Source organism: Palaemon carinicauda, unplaced genomic scaffold (genome assembly GCF_036898095.1).
Source record: "Palaemon carinicauda isolate YSFRI2023 unplaced genomic scaffold, ASM3689809v2 scaffold24, whole genome shotgun sequence".
Lineage (NCBI taxonomy): Eukaryota > Metazoa > Arthropoda > Malacostraca > Decapoda > Palaemonidae > Palaemon > Palaemon carinicauda.
Window position 1 is genome coordinate 536,514 of NW_027170031.1, and position 20,255 is coordinate 556,768.

The following is a 20,255-nucleotide window of genomic DNA, read 5'->3' on the forward strand; positions in this document are numbered from 1 at the left end:
ATACTTTTATTGCTCTGCATTTCTGATTTTTGCACTTAGTAAGGGATGGCATTGATAAGTCTCGACTTTAATGCCAGTTGCAACCAAGTTAACGTAAGATGTTAGTTTAAATATTTCAGTTGTTAGTTTTTTTTAGCTTAAATAAAGTGGCTTTATGATGTTCTTAACATAAGCAATGATATATTCTTCAGGTTATCTACTGAAATAATCATTTTAATCAATACTGTTTAACCAACTTCATAAGTTTAATTGAGCTTAAACTGTTCCCATTCAGGTCAAATTATAGATATATCTATTTGAATATAGAGAAATATTTTCCTTGTAATCAAAATCTTGAATCCAAGTAGACATTTGCTTGAAATTAAAAGTTTTATTAAGATACATATCTAATACTTTGACAGTTATGCATTTATGTACTTGAATGTATTTTGTTTATTGAAGTGTTTTTGCCTTCAAAGAAGTGTTGAAGAGTTACGGCCAATTCTTACATACTCTGTACATTCTATTTTCCTAAACTGGACTTAGAATCTTGGCTATGCACGGTATCATTGGGTTAGGCTACACAACATAACTGAATTTCCATTCAAAAATGTCTTATGAAAAGGATGTCTATTTCAACTCCATGGTAACATTACCCAAGTACCTTACAGGTATTGCTATTCATATCAGTTATGATGTTAAGCAGGATTCAATCTGATTGGTAACATTCTTTAAAATGGTTTATGAAACTATATTCAAGTTTTGTTCTTAGGTCATTGAAAGAATTTAAAAATCTTATTTCCATTTGTTGCTTCAATCAAAGTCATGATTTTACAAAGGAAATTTGCTTTGTGAAATGGAACTTTAAAAACCCAACTCTTGGTTCAGTTACAACTCAGGAATTTTCTCAAGTCTGATGTCCAAAGGCATCTCTGGTTCTGTGATATATCTCAACACCTTTTAGAATTATAGCTAAATATTTTACTCTATCAATAAGTTTCAAAATGTCAGTAGCAGAGTTCAAAGTTATATTTCTAGACTTATTTTCAGGCTTTTTCTAAATACATATTTCAGTCAATGTTAACCAACTGGGAGGTGTCCCTGTGACAGGCTGCTTTCAGTAAGCAAAAGTTGTCACTTAGCATTTCAACTCAACATTCAGAGAGACAATGTCACCTCACAGGAGAGACTCAGGGACCGTTCAACTTCTACATAGGCTTACTGGTGATCGGGGTAGCAGGCAGAGCTCCCTAGAGCTAGAAAAACGCATTCCGTGAGGTCAGCCCCTTATTTGGGGGGGTACACTTATGTGTCCGAAAAAAAAAATGAAAAAAAAAATGTTTTTTTTTAATTTATTTTTTTTACTCATTTTTTTACCTTCCTTTGTAATTTTATGGAAAATAAAAGTTTGTTGTTAAGTTGTTTTTTTATTTTCTTCTAAAATATCTTTATACATAATTTATACAAGTTTTTTTGCATGGTATATTGCCGTAAAATAATTTAATGTGCATAGTTCATTAAGCACAATATTAGAACAATATTATGAGATATCAAAAGTTGAATATTTTTATAAAAATATACAATTTATAATGGGAATACAAAAATAAGTAACTATTTTGTTACTTAGTATATTGTAAAGTCTTGAAACTTAAATGTTTTTTGAGAGCCGAGTGTTTGAAGCATAGAAAATCTTAGTTTTGAAAACTAGTGCCTTATTGTGGAGTAGTGATTAACTTTTGGTATTCTAGATTTAAGTTTGAAGAATACAGTACTGTATAATCAATCAAACTTGGTGAATAAGTAGTTTAGACACTGGAGTTAATCTCTCCAGTGTCTAAACTACTCATTCACCAAGTTTGATTGATTCAACAGTACTGTATTCTTCAAACTTAAATCTAGAACACCAAAAGTTAATCACTACTCCACAATAAGGCACTAGTTTTCAAAACTAAGATTTTCTATGCTTCAAACACTCTGCTCTCAAAAAACATTTAAGTGAAAGACTTTACAAAATACTAAGTAACAAAATAGTTTAAACATTTTTACAAATAATTTTCAACAGAAAACCATGGTAATTTAATTAAATTTCAAACATTTTTAATCAAATCATTTTGAAAAGAAAAAATTATTTCCTCAATTTTTATCAATGAAAATATTCTATCTTTGCTCTACTTTAAGACTGCAGTCTATCATTTTTTATATCCTTAATGATTCATGACTTTCAATGACAATATTTCAAACTGATCAACAAAATAGTATAAACATTTTTACAAATAAACTTGAATAGGAAAACATGGTAATTTAATTAAATTTTAAACATTTTTAATCAAATCAATTTCAAAAAGAAAAAAAATATTTCAAAAATAAATATTCTATCTTTGCTCAAAGTAAAGACTGCAGTCTATCATTTTTTATCTCCTTAATGATTCATGACTTTCAATGACAACATTTTAAACTGATCATTCAAAATGGTACCTGATTGTAAGGTAAAATTCACACCACCACATACATTTCACCTTTTAAATTCCTGTTTGGTTTAGATTGATGATAAATTGGTCTCTTGAAAAAAAAATGAATAAAATTTATTTCTAAATTCACCTGATGTTCAAATTGCTTCTCCATTTTAGCTCAATTTCATCGACAATCCTCCAAAACTAAAACAATTCCTGAGTTATTTCCTTTCAATTGGGCTCCACAAGGCACTAGAAGAGTTGGAAGACTGAGGCCTACAAGGCTGAGGACTAGGAAGCATGAAGTAGATGATGATGTATGTAGAAGTATTGATTTAGAAGCTCAAATTAGAGACGACTGGCAAAATCTAACCGAGGCCCTTAGCGTCAATAGGAGTAGGAGGAGATGATGATGATGATTTCCTTTCAATACTTATGCCATTAGTAAAATAATGAGACATCTAGCAGTTAATAATAATAACCAATGGCTTGTACAACCCGCTGTGTCTGTCTTTCAGTCAAGATGTCACAACTATCCCACATCTTGACCTAAGTCAGTAGGGAGGGTAGTGGAAATATACGATGGTCAACCTGTATATGAACATCTGGCCAAAAAACTCCATGTATTGCTGACTTTCACAAAAGAAAACAGGATGTAATTTATAGCTCTAAATAATAAAAACAATTACCTAATTATATATCTATGTACCTCAACACCATAGGGTATAACCAAATCCAGAATTCTGAAGAAAAATACAAATCAACCAGACCAAAAAATATTACTACTAGCTAAGCTGAAAAGGCAGGATGATATAAGCCCAAGGGCTCCAACAAGGGAAAATAGCCCAGCGAGGAATGGCAATAATGAAATTAACTATATGAAAAGTAATGGATAAAGATAAAATATCTTAAAGATCAGTAACAATGTTGAAATAAATGCATCATATATAAACTATGGAGACACTTGCGTCAGCCTGTTCAACATAGCCTTATGATGTCAGTATGAGTGTTAGAACTAACTGCATACATAGTATTGCATACAGGATTGTAGTCTGGGAAGACATGAATGAAAAGGATGCTCAAAATTATGAAAAGTCTTATGCGACATGCATAAAGAACTATGGTAACTGAATGACAATGTCAGAGATTAATATCTAGAGCAGGAATAAGAAATTCAATAGACAGCAAGTCTATGTCCAACAAATCAAGATGAACTTCCGCAGCTGAAGACCAGACAGGAGAATAATACTCGAAACAAGGCAGAATGAGAATTAAAACACTCCTTCAGAATAGATTGATCACCGAAAACCTGAGACACTTTCTCAATAAGACTAGTTTTTGTGCAATTGACGAAGAAACTGACTAAATGTGTTTTTCAAAAGTAAAATTGTAATCAAGGAAAAAGCTTAAAAACAAAAAGCAAAGAGAGGTAGGTACTCAACTTTGACGAAGAGGAGGAAGCCATTATACAAAGAAAATCTTCGGAAAAAAAGTGAAAAGAACGCACACACTAAAATATAGGACAGTAGCGTGAAACTGCGATCAGAGGAATGAAGCAGCAGGATCGTTTGGAGCACCGAAGGTGATAGGATATGCAATGGGTCCTCACTTGTCCTTTCCCTTAGAAGATTAGACTGGGAAAGGTTTATTCAGGGTGCAGATATCTATGGTTATCTTAGGATACGTCCATGATTTATACACGATATCTTCGGATAGTCATTCCGGGGTTAGAACCCTGTGATACCCGACGGTAATTCTCTTATAATATCAATTGCAGAAATATTACACGGTAGGAAGCAGCTGGAGGGAACTTCCATCAGGACGACAGGGCTATCTCACCCAATAGATTTTTCCCAAGTCAAAATCCTTTTTATAGAGTTAAAGAAACATTGTTAATACTGAGATCTGGAGGTTGATGAGCTACTGTCCTCAACCTACTTACAATCATCCTTTAGAGTTTTGATAGGATTTAACTTCATGCCCAATAATTTGCACCATGCACTAATTTTAGCATCATATGCAATAAGTTTAATTTCTAGGCAAAACCACATATTGTGAGCACAGAAGGAAAAGTAAACGGCTAAGAACACTACCCTGAGGAACCAAATGTTACATTCCTATACTCAAAATAGGGCCCATCAACAATTAAACTTTACAATATGTTAGTTAAGAATTCAACAAAGATGGTAAAAGACACCTCCTGGCTGTTCTAGTTTAAGAACAAGGATCTCATGACCAATATGGCCAAAAGCTGAACTAAATTAAGGCGAATCATACAAATTTCCTGAATATAATAAAGGGATTTCTGTATAGCATTAGAAATTATAAGGACATCACATGCTCCAAGGCCTTTGCAAAAGCAAACCTATTTTCCACAAGGTCCTCAAAGTGCAAAAAGAACCACCTCTTGCTATCTTGCAGAAAATAATTTTGGAGCTACAAAATCAGCGGACTTGAAGAAAACAAAGGAAAAACAACATTTAGGTCTACGTCTACATAAGCATCAAAGTCCACGAGGGCTTTAATTTCACGAGACCGAAAACTAATTTATGTTAGCCTCAGGAAAACAGTAATGAGGAAGACAGTTTCTCATTACTCAGATTACTGTCAAACACATCAGACAAAAGGGATTCATTTTCATTTGGGCAGTTTGTGACAGAGCTATCTGGTTCAAGTAAAGGAGGAACTGTTACGTCTACACCAGTGTAGATTTAAGGGTAGCCAACCACTATGTTATTGGAATGTACCAGGGTTTCTTTTATGATTAAATTTTCACTCGGTACTTCAGCACACAAGAAAGGATGTGCCTATCAATTACGTTGATTACATTCTCATTCAAAAGAATAACAGGCTCAACACTTCTATAGAAATGTGATCAATTCAAATGCAATCACACAAAATACAACTTCAGACTGCTTGAGATTTTATATACATCTTACATGACACACCAGGGACTCACTGCTCAGTCTTTATCATTATCAAATTCAAGGCATGATCAGACGTTCCAACCGGAGAACCAACCTTACTTGCCACAACACCAGGGAAGTTTGTGTATATTAAGTCCAAGGAGTTATCAGATCAGTGATTACCTTCACTTATGATCTACTCACAGACTGATTCAGAAGCAAAGTCCAAACGTCTTAAGCCCTGATCAACACGAGAAACAAAATCCTTATGGTGAGAGTTGAAATATTAGACCTAAAGCCCCACAATTATAATAAAAAAACCAGGATTCTTCAAGATAAGGCATACGAAAAAAAAAACTTTGTATGAAATTGAGCTGTTACCAAAAACCTCTCCAAAGTGAAATTTCTGCAAAAATTAAGAGTTGTTGCTGCCTTGCAATATCAGGAGCACTAACATTCAGGACTTTCACTAAACTTTGATCCAATTCTTTGTGAGCTTTGATGCAGAAACTCTTAACATGAAATGACACTGCCTTTTTGGAGACGACAATATGGAATTCTAATACCAGAAAAATAAATTAGGAACACTACTTCTAATGTTCAAAGATTTATCCAAAAAATCTGGGACTAATAAACCTGTTTTCTAATAATCTCTTACTTTTCCAAGAGAGAACTTGAAAGAATTGTGGCAAACTCGTAGTCCCAAAATAATATTTAGCTCTGAAGTAGGGAAAAGGAGTTACCACCGTCTTACATTCCTCAAACCCTATGTAGAAGGCATCGCTTGGAATTCATTTAAGCAATAAGCGTAAGGCAACAACAGGAAGTGTTTTACCAATGAGAACTTTAATCAAAAGTTTTTTTCAAAGGTTAAAAGTTGAACCTGTAAATACTGTGAAACTACAGACACATCCAAATTCCATAAAATAGACATGACTACTGGATGTCTTGCAATACTGAAAAGCTGTAAATATACACACAAAAATATCTGAAAAGATGAGATCTAATATCAGATACTCAAGTACAGAATTATGCATTGATCTGTATCCCAAAATTTCAATGTTTTCACAAAAAAGAAAACGTAAAAATTTAACGATCATTCAAACTAGTTCTAGTCACTAACACCTTTCTAGATTTGCACCAATCAAATTAAACTTCCAATTCTTTGATAAATTATTGGTAGACAGTTTTTTGGAAGGTTTCATAGACATTCCTGAGGGGCACAAAAACCCTTTGTTTCTGAGAATACAATGTTTAGTCTCATTGACGTTAGAGGTAGCACAAATGGGTTGTCACCCACACTTGAGTTGACAAACTTCAACCTTCAGAAATTTTTCACTGAGAAACTGAAAGACCAAATCCTCTTATCCAACAGAAAAACAGGAAAAGAAACAAACTTTTAATCCCAAATATAGAATCTTCAGAGTTGGAACCAGAAGATACTCCTTCAAATAGACCAGGATCCAAAAACGTTACAGTAAACTTCGCAATCACAAAGCTGAACTTAAATACTTTTCAACATATGTCAAAAAATCCAATCATCCAAGAAATGTAAAAAAAAATGGTATATTTGTCCAAGAAATCTGTCAAAAAATAGCCAATTATCCAAGAATGTAAAACAATTGGAAAATTGGCCAAAAAATTGATCAAAGGACAGCCAATCATCCAAGAAATCTTTCAAAAAAATTGCCAATCATACCAAAAATGTAAAAAATAAAATGGCCAATATGCCAAAAAATATGTAAAAAAAAAAAATGGCCAATCATCTATCTCCTCGGTCAAAAGTTAGCCAGTCACCTAGGTATGAAAGAACTCTAAGCCAACGATTCCTCAACCCTTTTGAGAGAGAGGCCATCATGCTGGTGAACACAAAGGTCTACCCGAGAATGAAACATTGCACTTAAATTGGCAAATCTTTGGCTCATTGATAAAACGAAGATATTTCCATGCAATGAGAGGAATTGAAAAGTGAAAATCTGCATCTATGAGTACTGAAAACACCCAATCTTTTCTCTTTATCACCCCCAGAAGAGGGAATTTCAAAAGCAAACTTTGTGAGAACTGTAAACATATTGTGGGCTGAGATATCTAAAATTCGTTTTTAACCCCCTCAATCTTTGGAGGTCTTTGTATAATCTGTTGCAAAATCCCAGATAAATTACATAATTTTGTTTCAAAATATGAGCCAATGCTGTATTGCTAGATAATTCTGAAATAGGGCTGGTTCTTTCGACAAAGAATTGGAGCCTGGAGGGATCAGGTAGACTCTTTTGACTACAGCTAGCAAACCAGGATTACGACAAAGGCCATCCCAAAAATTGAGAGAAACTATTCCTCCTGCGGGGATTTGCAAGAATGGACAACAATACTGTTCTCTAATAAGATCTGAAGTCTAGTTAGACACTCTTCTGGAATGCCTAAGAGAGTGGAATCATGATGATATACCTTGGATAAAAAGGATTCCCTTTGGGTACAATTCCAAGACCGTCAAAGCTGACTTTAAAAGTCGGAGACTTGGATATCATAAGAAAGTTAATCGTAGCATCACCAAGTATTGGTACCCACTCGAGCAACTACTTTACCTTATTTGCAAACAAATTAAGACTCCAAATAAGGGAAAAATAGAAATAACAATAATTTCTGCTCCTCATTGTCCCAAGCATAAAGACAATTATTTTTATCTCTTAATCACCAAGCACAGAAAGGTTGTTGGTACAGCCTCAATAGTGCCATCTTAAAACAATTTTATATAATCAGGTCATTAATCCAAAACCAAATTAAATATTTTCTCATCTATAATACTAGAAATAACTTCTCAATAATCTGCAGAGTAGGTTATTTAAAGAATACTTCCTACTTTATCAACAAAAAAATGCATTTCTTTAGTAAACCAACTTGCAAAATGCAAATTTAAAGACTTGTCTATTGATAGACATTCCTGAGGGGCACAAAAACCCTTTGTCTCTGAGAATACGGCGTTTAATCTCCTTGAGGTTAGAGGCAACACAGTTGGGTTCAGATGAGTAGCCTTTGAAATTGGTTGTCTGAGAAGAGTGGTTTTGTGTCGCAACTTTCTCGGAAACTATAACAACAATAAGAGGTCCAAAATCTATGAAAACATTTCCTTCGTGGCCACATCTGGGCAACCAGTTCTGATTGTAGAAATTCCGAACTTTATCATTCATCAAATTATGGCGCATGGTACAAATACGTATCATTCCAAATTTGACCAGTCTTTTAACAGGGTACCTAACTTTCATACAAAGGGATCTGGAAGTAGAGAACAAAAAACTCCATTCCTTTTAGTGATTTTGCAAATGCGTCTACAGTCAGTCGACCCCATTTCCAAATTTATAGACATACAGCTTGGACAAGTAATAGAACCATTTGTTGGTAGGAATCTGACTTTTCCCACCTTAACTTGCTACTAATTTTCCCTCGTCCCCCTTTGGTTCCAAATGTAGCAAAATGCACACGTATTGTCTGAAAATATAGCCACGGGGTTCCCTTCCACCAGTGGCTCCTGCTCCCGAAGAGCCTCAAACACTGTTGATAGCTCTCGGTAATTGTTATGAAGTAGAGTCCTGTAACAACTAGTTCCCTGAAGGATTGAAAAGATCTAGAGTTGCTCTCTATCCTTCAAGTGAAAGATCTGCAAACAGGGAAAGGTCTAGGATTTCTACTTCCGAGGAAACTACCGAGTTGACTGCCTGCCTGCGACAGTCCCATCATCTAAGTCGCAGTTGGTTCTTAATCACAGGAATTGCAACTGCATCTAGATTGACTATTCCGTTCCTAGGTAGATCGAGATGAAATTAGAAAATTCTCATCCTAAGTTTTTCTAAGGAAATCATGGTTCCTGGAAGTTGTCACCCACACTTGAGTTGACAAACTTCATCCTTCAGAAATTTTTCACAGAGAAACTAAAAGATTGAATCCTCTTATCCAACAAAAAAAAAAAACAGGAAAAGAAACAAACTTTTAATCCCAAATATGGAATTTTCGGAGTTGGAACCAGAAGATACTCCTTCAAATAGACCAGGATCCAGAAACGTTACAGTAAACTTAGCAACCACAAAACTGAACCTAAATACTTTTCAACATATATCAAAAAATCTAATCATCCAAGAAATGTAACAAAAATGGTAAATTTGTCCAGGAAATCTGTCAAAAAATAGCAAATCATCCAAGAATGTAAAACAATTGGAAAATTGTCCAAAAAATTGATCAAAAGACGGCCAATCATCCAAGAAATCTTTCAAAAAAAATTGCCAATCATACCAAAAATGTAAAAAAAAAAAATTGTCAATCATACCAAAAATGTAAAAAATAAAATGGCCAATACGCCAAAAAATATGTAAAAAAGGGCCAATCATCTATCTCCTCGGTCAAAAATTAGCCAGTCACCTAGGTATGAAAGAACTCTTAGCCAGTGATTCCTCAACCATTTTGAAAGAGGCCATCATCCTGGTGAACACAAAAGTCTACCCGAGAATGAAACATTGGCAAATCTTTGTCTCATTGATAAAACCAAGATATTTCAATGAATTGCGAGGAATTGAAATGTAAAAATCTGCATCTATGAATACTGAAAACACCCAATCTTTTCTCTTTACCATCCCCAGAAGAGGGAATTTCAATAGGAAACTTTGTGAGAACTGTAAACATTTTGAGGGCTGAGACATCTACAATTTGTTTAAACCCCCTCAATCTTTGGAGGTCTTGGTATAACCTGTTGCAAAATCCCAGATAAATTACATAATTTTGTTTCAAAATCTGTGCCAATGCTGTATTGCTAGATAATTCTGAAATTGAGCTGGTTCCTTGGACAAAGGAGAATTGGAGCCTGGAGGGATCAGGTAGACTTTTTTGACTACAGCTAGCAATCCAGGATTGGGATGGAGGCCATCCCAAACATTGAGAGAAACTATTCCTCCTGCGGGGATTTGCAAGGATGGACAACAATACTGTTCTCTAATAAGATCTGGAGTCTGATTGGAAACTCTTCTGGAATGCCCACCCTGATGATATACCTCGGATACAAGAGGATTTCCTCCGGGTACAATTCCAAGACCGTCAAACCTGACTTAAAGAGTAAGAGTTGGAGACTTGGATATCATAAGAAAGCGACTCGTAGTATCGCCGAGTATTGGTACCCACTCGAGCAACTACTATATCTTTCTTACATACAAAATAAGACTCAAAATAAGGGAAAAATAGAAATAGAAATAAAAATTTCTGCGCCTCACTGTCCCAAGCATAAAGACAAAATTATTTTTTTCTCTTAATCACCAAACATACAAAGGTTGTTGGTACGGCCTCAGTAGTCCTATCTTAAAATAATTTTATATAATCAGATCATTAATCCAAAACCAAATTAAACATTTTCTCGTCTATAATACTAGAAATAACTTCTCAATAATCTGCAGAGTAGATTATTTAAAGAATACTTCCTACTTTATCAACAAAAAAATGCATTTCTTTAGTAAACCAACTTGCAAAATGCAAATTTAAAGACTTGTCTATTGATAGACATTTCTGAGGGGCACAAAAACCCTTTGTCTCTGAGAATACGGTGTTTAATCTCCTCGAGGTTAGAGGCAACACAGTTGGGTTCAGATGAGTAGCCTTTGAAATTGGTTGTCTGAGAAGAGCGGTTTTGTGTCGCAACTTTCTCGGACACTATAACAACAATAAGAGGTCCCAAATCTATGGAAACATTTCCTTCGTGGCCAAAACTGGGCAACCAGTCATCTTGCCGATTGTAGAAATTTCGAACTATATCGTTCGTCAAATTATGGCGAATGGTACAAATACGTATCATTCCATATTTGACCAGTCTTTTAACAAGGTACCTAACTTTCATACAAAGGGATCTGGAAGTAGAGAACAAAAAACTCCATTCCTTTTAGTGATTTTGCAAATGCGTCTACAGTCGGTCGACCCAAAAATTTCCAAATTTATAGACATACAGCTTGGACAAGTAATAGAACCATTTGTTGGTAGGAATCTTGACTTTTCCACCTGAACTAACTGCTACAAATTTTCCCTCGTCCCCCTTTGGTTCCGAATGTAGCAAAATGCACACGTATTGTCTGAAAATATAGCCACGGGGTTCCCTTCCACCAGTGGCTCCTGCTCCTTTAGAGCCTCGAACACTGTTGATGTAAGGATGTAAAAAATCTAGAGTTGCTCTCTATCCTTCAAGTGAAGCCTCTGCAAATAGGGGAAGGTCTAGGATTTCTACTTCCGAGGAAACTACCGAGTTGACTGCCTGCCTGCGATCGTCCCATCATCTAAGTTGCAGTCGGTTCTCAATCACAGGACATGCAACAGCGTCTAGATCGACTAATCCGTTCCTAAGTAGATCAAGATGAAATTAGAAAATTCTCATCCTAAGTTTTTCTAAGGAAATCATGGTTCCTGGAAGTGTCACCCACACTTGAGTTGACAAATTTCAACCTTCAGAAATTTTTCACTGAGAAACTAAAAGATTGAATCCTCTTATCCAACAAAAAAAAACAGGAAAAGAAACAAACTTTTAATCCCAAATATAGAATCTTCAGAGTTAGAACCAGAAGATACTCCTTCAAATAGACCAGGATCCATAAACGTTACAGTAAACTTAGCAATCACAAAGCTGAACCTAAATACTTTTCAACATATGTCAAAAAATCCAATCATCGAAATGTAAAAAAAATGGTAAATTTGTCCAAGAAATCTGTCAAAAAATAGCCAATTATCCAAGAACGTAAAACAATTGGAAAATTGTCCAAAAAATTGATCAAAGGGCAGCCAATCATCCAAGAAATCTTACAAAAAAATTGCCAATCATACCAAAAATATAAAATAATTGGAAAATTGTCCAAAAAATTGATCAAAGGACGGCCAATCATCCCAGAAATCTTTCAAAAAAATTGCCAATCATACCAAAAATGTAAAAAAAAAAATGGCAAATACGCCAAAAAATAGCCAATCATCTATCTCCTCGGTCAAAAATTAGCCAGTCACCTAGGTATGAAAAAAATCTTAGCCAACAATTCCTCAACCATTTTGAAAGAGAGGCCATTATCCTGGTGAACACAAAGGTCTACCCGAGAATGAAACATTGGCAAATCTTTGGCTCATTGATAAAACTAAGATATTTCCATGAATTGAAATGTGAAAATCTGCCTCTATGAGTACTGAAAACACCCAATCTTTTCTCTTTACCACCCCCAGAAGAAGGAATTTCAAAAGCAAACTTTGTGAGAACTGTAAACATTTTGAGGGCTGAGACATCTACAATTTGTTTAAACCCCCTCAATCTTTGGAGGTCTTGGTATAACCTGTTGCAAAATCCCAGATAAATTACATAATTTTGTTTCAAAATCTGTGCCAATGCTATATTGCTAGATAATTCTGAAATTGAGCTGGTTCCTTGGACAAAGGAGAATTGGAGCCTGGAGGGATCAGGTAGACTTTTTAGACTACAGCTAGCAAACCAGGATTACGACAAAGGCCATCCCAAACATTGAGAGAAACTATTCCTCCTGCGGGGATTTGCAAGGATGGACAACAATACTGTTCTCTAATAAGATCTGTAGTCTGGTTGGAAACTCTTCTGGAATGCCCACCCTGATGATATACCTCGGATACAAGAGGATTCCCTTTGGGTACAATTCCAAGACCGTGAAAGCCGACTTTAAAAGTCGGAGACTTGGATATCATAAGAAAGACACTCGTAGTGTCATTGAGTGTTGGTACTCGCTTAAGCAACTACTATATCTTACTTACATACAAAATAAGACTCAAAATAAGGGAAAAATAGAAATATCAACAAATATTTCTGCACCTCACTGTCCCAAGCATAAAGACAATTATTTTTATCTCTTAATCACCAAGCACAGAGAGGTTGTTGGTACAGTCTCAATAGTGCTATCTTAAAACAATTTTATATAATCAGGTCATTAATCCAAAACCAAATTAAACATTTTCTCGTCTATAATACTAGAAATAACTTTTCAATAATCTGCAGAGTAGATTATTTAAAGAATACTTCCTACTTTATCAACAAAAAAATGCATTTCTTTAGTAAACCAACTTGCAAAATGCAAATTCAAAGACTTGTCTATTGATAGACATTTCTGAGGGGCACAAAAACCCTTTGTCTCTGAGAATACGGTGTTTAATCTCCTCGAGGTTAGAGGCAACACAGTTGGGTTCAGATGAGTAGCCTTTGAAATTGGTTGTCTGAGAAGAGTGGTTTTGTGTGGCAACTTTCTCGGACACTATAACAACAATAAGAGGTCCCAAATCTATGAAAACATTTCCTTCGTGGCCAAAACTGGGCAACAAGTCATCTTGCCGATTGTAGAAATTCCGAACTTTATCGTTCGTCAAATTATGGCGAATGGTACAAATACGTATCGTTCCATATTTGACCAATCTTTTAACAGGGTACCTAACTTTCATACAAAGGGATCTGGAAGTAGAGAACAAAAAACTCCATTCCTTTTAGTGATTTTGCAAATGCGTCTACAGTCGGTCTACCAAAAAATTTCCAAATTTATAGACATACAGCTTGGACAAGTAATAGAACCATTTGTTGGTAGGAATCTTGACTTTTCCACCTGAACTAACTGCTACAACTTTTCTATTGTCCCCCTTTGGTTCCGAATGTAGCAAAATGCACACGTATTGTTTGAAAATATAGCCACGGGGTTCCCTTCCACCAGTGGATCCTGCTCCCGAAGAGCCTCGAACACTGCTGATAGCTCTCGGTAATGGATACGAAGTCTAGTCCTGTGACAACTAGTTCCCTGAAGGATTGAAAAGATCTAGAGTTGCTCTCTATCCTTTAAGTGAAGCATCTGCAAATAGGGGAAGATCTAGGATTTCTACTTCCGAGGAAACTACCGAGTTGACTGCCTGCCTGCGATCGTCCCATCAACTGACCTGCAGTTGGATCTTATTCACTGGGTCTAATTTGACTATTCCGTTCCTAAGTAGATCAAGATGAAATTAGAAAATTCTCATCCTAAGTTTTTCTAAGGAAATCATGGTTCCTGGAAGTGTCGCCCACACTTGAGTTGACAAACTTCAACCTTCTGACATTTTTCACAGAGAAACTAAAAGATTGAATCCTCTTATCCAACAAAAAAAACAGGAAAAGAAACAAACTTTTAATCCCAAATATAGAATCTTCAGAGTTGGAACCAGAAGATAATCCTTCAAATCGACCTGGATCCATAAACGTTACAGTAAACTCGGCAACCACAAAGCTGAACCTGAATACTTTTTAACATATGTAAAAAAATCCAATCATCCAAGAAATGTAAAAATAAAGGATGGTATATTTGTCCAAGAAATCTGTCAAAAAATAGCCAATAATCCAAGAATGTAAAAGAATTGGAAAATTGTCCAAAAATTTGATCAAAAGACGGCCAATCATCCAAGAAATCTTTCAAAAAAAATTGCCAATCATACCAAGAAATGTAAAAAATAAAATGGCCAATATGCCAAAAAATATGTAAAAAAGGGCCAATCATCTATCTCCTTGGTCAAAAATATTAGCCAATCATCTAGGTATGAAAGAACTCTCGGGCAATGATTCTTCAACCAATCTGAAAGAGAGGCCATCATCCTAGCGAACTCTTGAAGGTCTGCCCGAAACTGAAGCATTGCACTCAAATTGATAAATCTTTGACTAGCTGATAAAACATATATTTCCATGAATTGAGGAATTATGAAAAAATATGCATCTAGGAGTCTATTGAAAACACCCAGTCTTTTCTCTTTATCACCCCCAGAAGAGGGAATTTCAATCAAAAACTTTGTGAGAACTGTAAACATTTTGAGGGCTGAGACATCTACAATTAGTTTAAACCCCCTCAATCTTTGGAGGTCTTGGTATAACCTATTGCAAAATCCCAGATAAATTACAGAATTTTGTTTCAAAACCTGTGCCTTTGCTGTGTTAGATAATTCTGAAATAGGGCTGGTTCCTTGGACAAAGGAGAATTGGAGCCTGGAGGGATCAGGTAGACTTTTCTGACAATAGCCAGCAATCCAGGATTGGGATGAAGGCCATCCCAAACATTGAGAGAAACTATTCCTCCTGCGGGGATTTGCAAGGATGGACAACAATACTGTTCTCTAATAAGATCTGGAGTCTGATTGGAAACTCTTCTGGAATGCCTACCCTGATGATATACCTCGGATACAAGAGGATTTCCTCCGGGTACAATTCCAAGACCGTCAAAGCTGACTCCTAAAAGTCGGAGACTTGGATATCATAAGAAAGTGACTCGTAGTATCACCAAGTATTGGTACCCACTCGAGCAACTACTATATCTTACTTACATACAAAATAAGACTCAAAATAAGGGAAAAATAGAAATATCAACAAATATTTCTGCGCCTTACTGTCCCAAGCATAAAGACAATAATTTTTATCTCTTAATCACCAAGCACAGAAAGGTTGTTGGTACAGCCTCAATAGTGCCATCTTAAAACAATTTTATATAATCAGGTCAATAATCCAAAACCAAATTAAACATTTTCTCGTCTATAATACTAAAAATAACTTCTTAATAATCTACAAAGTAGATTATTTAAAGAATACTTCCTACTTTATCAACAAAAAAATGCATTTCTTTAGTAAACCAACTTGCAAAATGCAAATTTAAAGACTTGTCTATTGATAGACATTTCTGAGGGGCACAAAAACCCTTTGTCTCTGAGAATACGGTGTTTAATCTCCTCGAGGTTAGAGGCAACACAGTTGGATTCAGATAAGTAGCCTTTGAAATTGGTTGTCTGAGAAGAGCGGTTTTGTGTTGCAACTTTCTCGGATACTATAACAATAATAAGAGGTCCCAAATCTATGAAAAAATTTCTTTCGTGGCCAAAACTGGGCAACCAGTCATCTTGCCAATTGTAGAAATTCCGAACTTTATCAATAATCAAATTATGGGGAATGGTGCAAATACGTATCGTTCCATATTTGACCAGTCTTTCAACAGGGTACCTAACTTTCATACAAAGGGATCTGGAAGTAGAGAACAAAAAACTCCATTCCTTCAAGTGATTTTGCAAATGCGTCTACAGTCGGTCGTCCCAAAAATTTCCAAATTTATAGACATACAGTTGGACAACTAATAGAACCATTTGTTGGTAGGAATCTGACTTTTCCACCTTAACTAACTTGCTACCAATTTTCCCTTGTCCCCCTTTGGTTCCGAATGTAGCACAATGCACACATATTGTCTGAAAATACAGCCACGGGGTTCCCTTCCACCAGTGGCTCCTGCTCCCGAAGAGCCTCGAACACTGCTGATAGCTCTCGGTAATTGTTATGAAGTAGAGTCCTGTGACAACCAGTTCCCTGAAGGATTGAAAAGATCTAGAGTTGCTCTCTATCCTTCAAGTGAAGCATCTGCAAATAGGGGAAGATCTAGGATTTCTACTTCCGAGGAAACTACTGGGTTGAGTGCCTGCGATCGTCCCATTAACTAACTTGCAGTTGGTTCTTATTCACAGGAGTTGTAACTGCGTCTAATTTGACTATTCCGTTCCAAAGTAGATTGAGATGAAAGAAAATTTCATCAAAACAAATTTTCCTAAGAATATTATGGTTTCTAGAAGTGTCAGTCCCATCTAAAATGACAAACTTCAACTTTCTGATTTTTTTTCCATGAGAGATTAAAAGGAAGAATCCTTTTATCCGACAGAAAAACCAGAAAAGAAACAAACTTTTAATATCAAATATAGAATCTTCAGAGTAGGAAGAAGATACTTCAAATCGACCAGGATCAATAAAAGTTACAGTAAACTCGGCAACCACAGAGCTGAACCTGAATCCTTTTCAACGAATGTCAAAAAATGGCCAATCTTCAAAAGGCAAATTGTCCAACAAATCTGTCGAAATATGGCCAATCATCCAAGAAATGTAAAAAAAAAAATGGCAAATTTGTCCAAGAAATCTGTCAAAAAATAGCCAATTATCCAAGAAAGTAAAAAAAAAAAAAATAGAAAATTGTCCAAAACATGTGAAAACATGGCCAATCATACAAGAAATTGTCAAAAAAAATTGCCAATCATACCAAAAATGCAAAGAAAATGGCCAATAGTCCAAAAAATCCGTAAAAAAAAAAAAAAATGGCCAATCATCCAACTCCTGTCAAAACTAGCCAATCATCCAGGTATAAAAGAACTCTCGGGCAATGATTCTTCAACCATTCTGAAAGAGAGGCCATCACCCTGGTGAACACTTGAAGGTCTGCCTGAGAATGAAGCATTGCACTCAAATTGGTAAATCTTTGACCCACTGACGAAACGAAGATATTTCCATGAATTGTGGAAATATGAGAAAATATGCACCTAGGAGTCTATTGAAAACACCGTCTTTTCTCTTTATCACCCCAGAAGAGGGAATTCCAATAGCAAACTTTGTGAGAACTGTAAACATTTTGACGGCTGAGACATCTACAATTCGTTTTTAACCCCCTCAATCTTTGGAGGTCTTGGTATAACCTGTTACAAAATCACAGATAAATTACATAATTTTGTTTCATTATCTATGCCTTTGCTGTGTAAGATAATTCTGAAATAGGACTGGTTCCTTGGACAAAGGAGAATTGGAGCCTGGAGGGATCAGGTAGAAATTTTGACTACAGCTAGCAATCCAGGATTGGGATGAAGGCCATCCCAAACATTAAAACTATTCCTCCTGTGGGGATTTGCAAGGAAGGACAACAATACTGTTCTCTAATAAGATCTGGAGTCTGATTGGAAACTCTTCTGGAATGCCCACCCTGATGATATAGCTCGGATACAAGAGGATTTCCTCCGTGTACAATTCCAAGACCGAACTGACTCCTAAAAGTCGGAGACTTGGATATCATTAGAAAGTGACTCGTAGTATCACCAATTATTGGTACCCACTCGAGCAACTACTATATCTTATTTACATACAAATAAGACTAAAAATAGGGGAAAAATAGAAATATCAACAAATATTTCTGTGCCTTACTGTCCCAAGCATAAAGACAATTACTTTTATCTCTTAATCACCAAGCACAGAAAGGTTGTTGGTACGGCCTCAGTAGTCCTATCTTAAAATAATTTTATATAATCAGATCATTAATCCAAAACCAAATTAAACATTTTCTCGTCTATAATACTAGAAATAACTTCTCAATAATCTGCAGAGTAGATTATTTAAAGAATACTTCCTACTTTATCAACAAAAAAATGCATTTCTTTAGTAAACCAACTTGCAAAATGCAAATTTAAAGACTTGTCTATTGATAGACATTTCTGAGGGGCACAAAAACCCTTTGTCTCTGAGAATACGGTGTTTAATCTCCTCGAGGTTAGAGGCAACACAGTTGGATTCAGATAAGTAGCCTTTGAAATTGGTTGTCTGAGAAGAGCGGTTTTGTGTCGCAACTGTCCCAAATCTATGAAAAGAATTCCTTTGTGGCCAAAACTGGGCAACCAGTCATCTTGCCGATTGTAGAAATTCCGAACATTATCAATAATCAAATTATGGCGAATGGTGCAAATATGTATCGTTCCATATTTGACCAGTCTTGTAAAAGGGTACCTAACTTCCATACAAAGGGATCTGGAACTAGAGAACAAAACACCTCTATTCCCTTCTTCATTGATTTTGCAAATGCGTCTACAGTCGGTCGACCCAAAAATTTCCAAATTTAGACAGAGCTTGAACAAGTCATAGAACCATTTGTTGGTAGGAATCCGACTTTTCCACCTTAACTAACCTGCTGTCAATTTTCCCTTGTCCACCTTGGTTCCGAATGTAGCACAATGCACACGTATTGCCTGAAAATATAGCCACGGGGTTCCCTTCCACCAGTGGCTCCTGCTCCCGAAGAGCCTCGAACACAGCTGATAGCTCTCGGTAATTGTTATGAAGTAGAGTCCTGTGACAACCAGTTCCCTGAAGGATCGAAAAGATCTAGAGTTGCTCTCTATCCTTCAAGTGAACCATCTGCAAACAGGGGAAGATCTAGGATTTCTACTTCCGAGGAAACTACTGGGTTGAGTGCCTGCGATCGTCCCATTAACTAACTTGCAGTTGGTTCTTATTCAGAGGAATTGCGTCTAAATCAACTACACCGTTTCTAGGTAGATCGAGATGAAATTAGAAAATACTCATCAAAAGTTTGTCTAAGGAAATCATGGTTTCTAGAAGTGTCAGTCCCATCTGAATTGACAAACTTCAACCTTCTGAATTTTTTCCATGAGAGATTAAAAGACAGAATCCTTTTATCCGACAGAAAAACTGGAAAAGACAAACTTTTAATCCCAAATATAGAATCTTCAGAGTAGGAAGAAGATACTTCAAATCGACCAGGATCCATAAACGTTACAGTAAACTTAGCAATCACTAAGCTGAACCTAAATACTTTTCAACTTATGTAAAAAAATCCAATCATTGAAATGTAAAAAAAAATGGTAAATTTGTCCAAGAAATCTGTCAAAAAATAGCCAATTATCCAAGAACGTAAAACAATTGGAAAATTGTCCAAAAAATTTATCAAAGGACAGCCAATCATCCAAGAAGTCTTTCAAAAAAATTGCCAATCATACCAAAAATGTAAAAAAAAAAAAAATAAATAAATGGCCAATACGCCAAAAAATATGTAAAAAAGGGCCAATCATCTATCTCCTCGGTCAAAAATTAGCCAGTCCCCTAGGTATGAAACTTAGCCAGTCACCTAGGTATGAAAGAACTCTTAGCCAACGATTCTTCAACCATTTTGAAAGAGGCCATCATGCTGGTGAACACAAAGGTCTACCCGAGAATGAAACATTGGCAAATCTTTGGCTCATTGATAAAACGAAGATATTTCCATGAATTGAGAGGAATTGAAATGTGAAAATCGGAATCTATGAGTACTGAAAACAC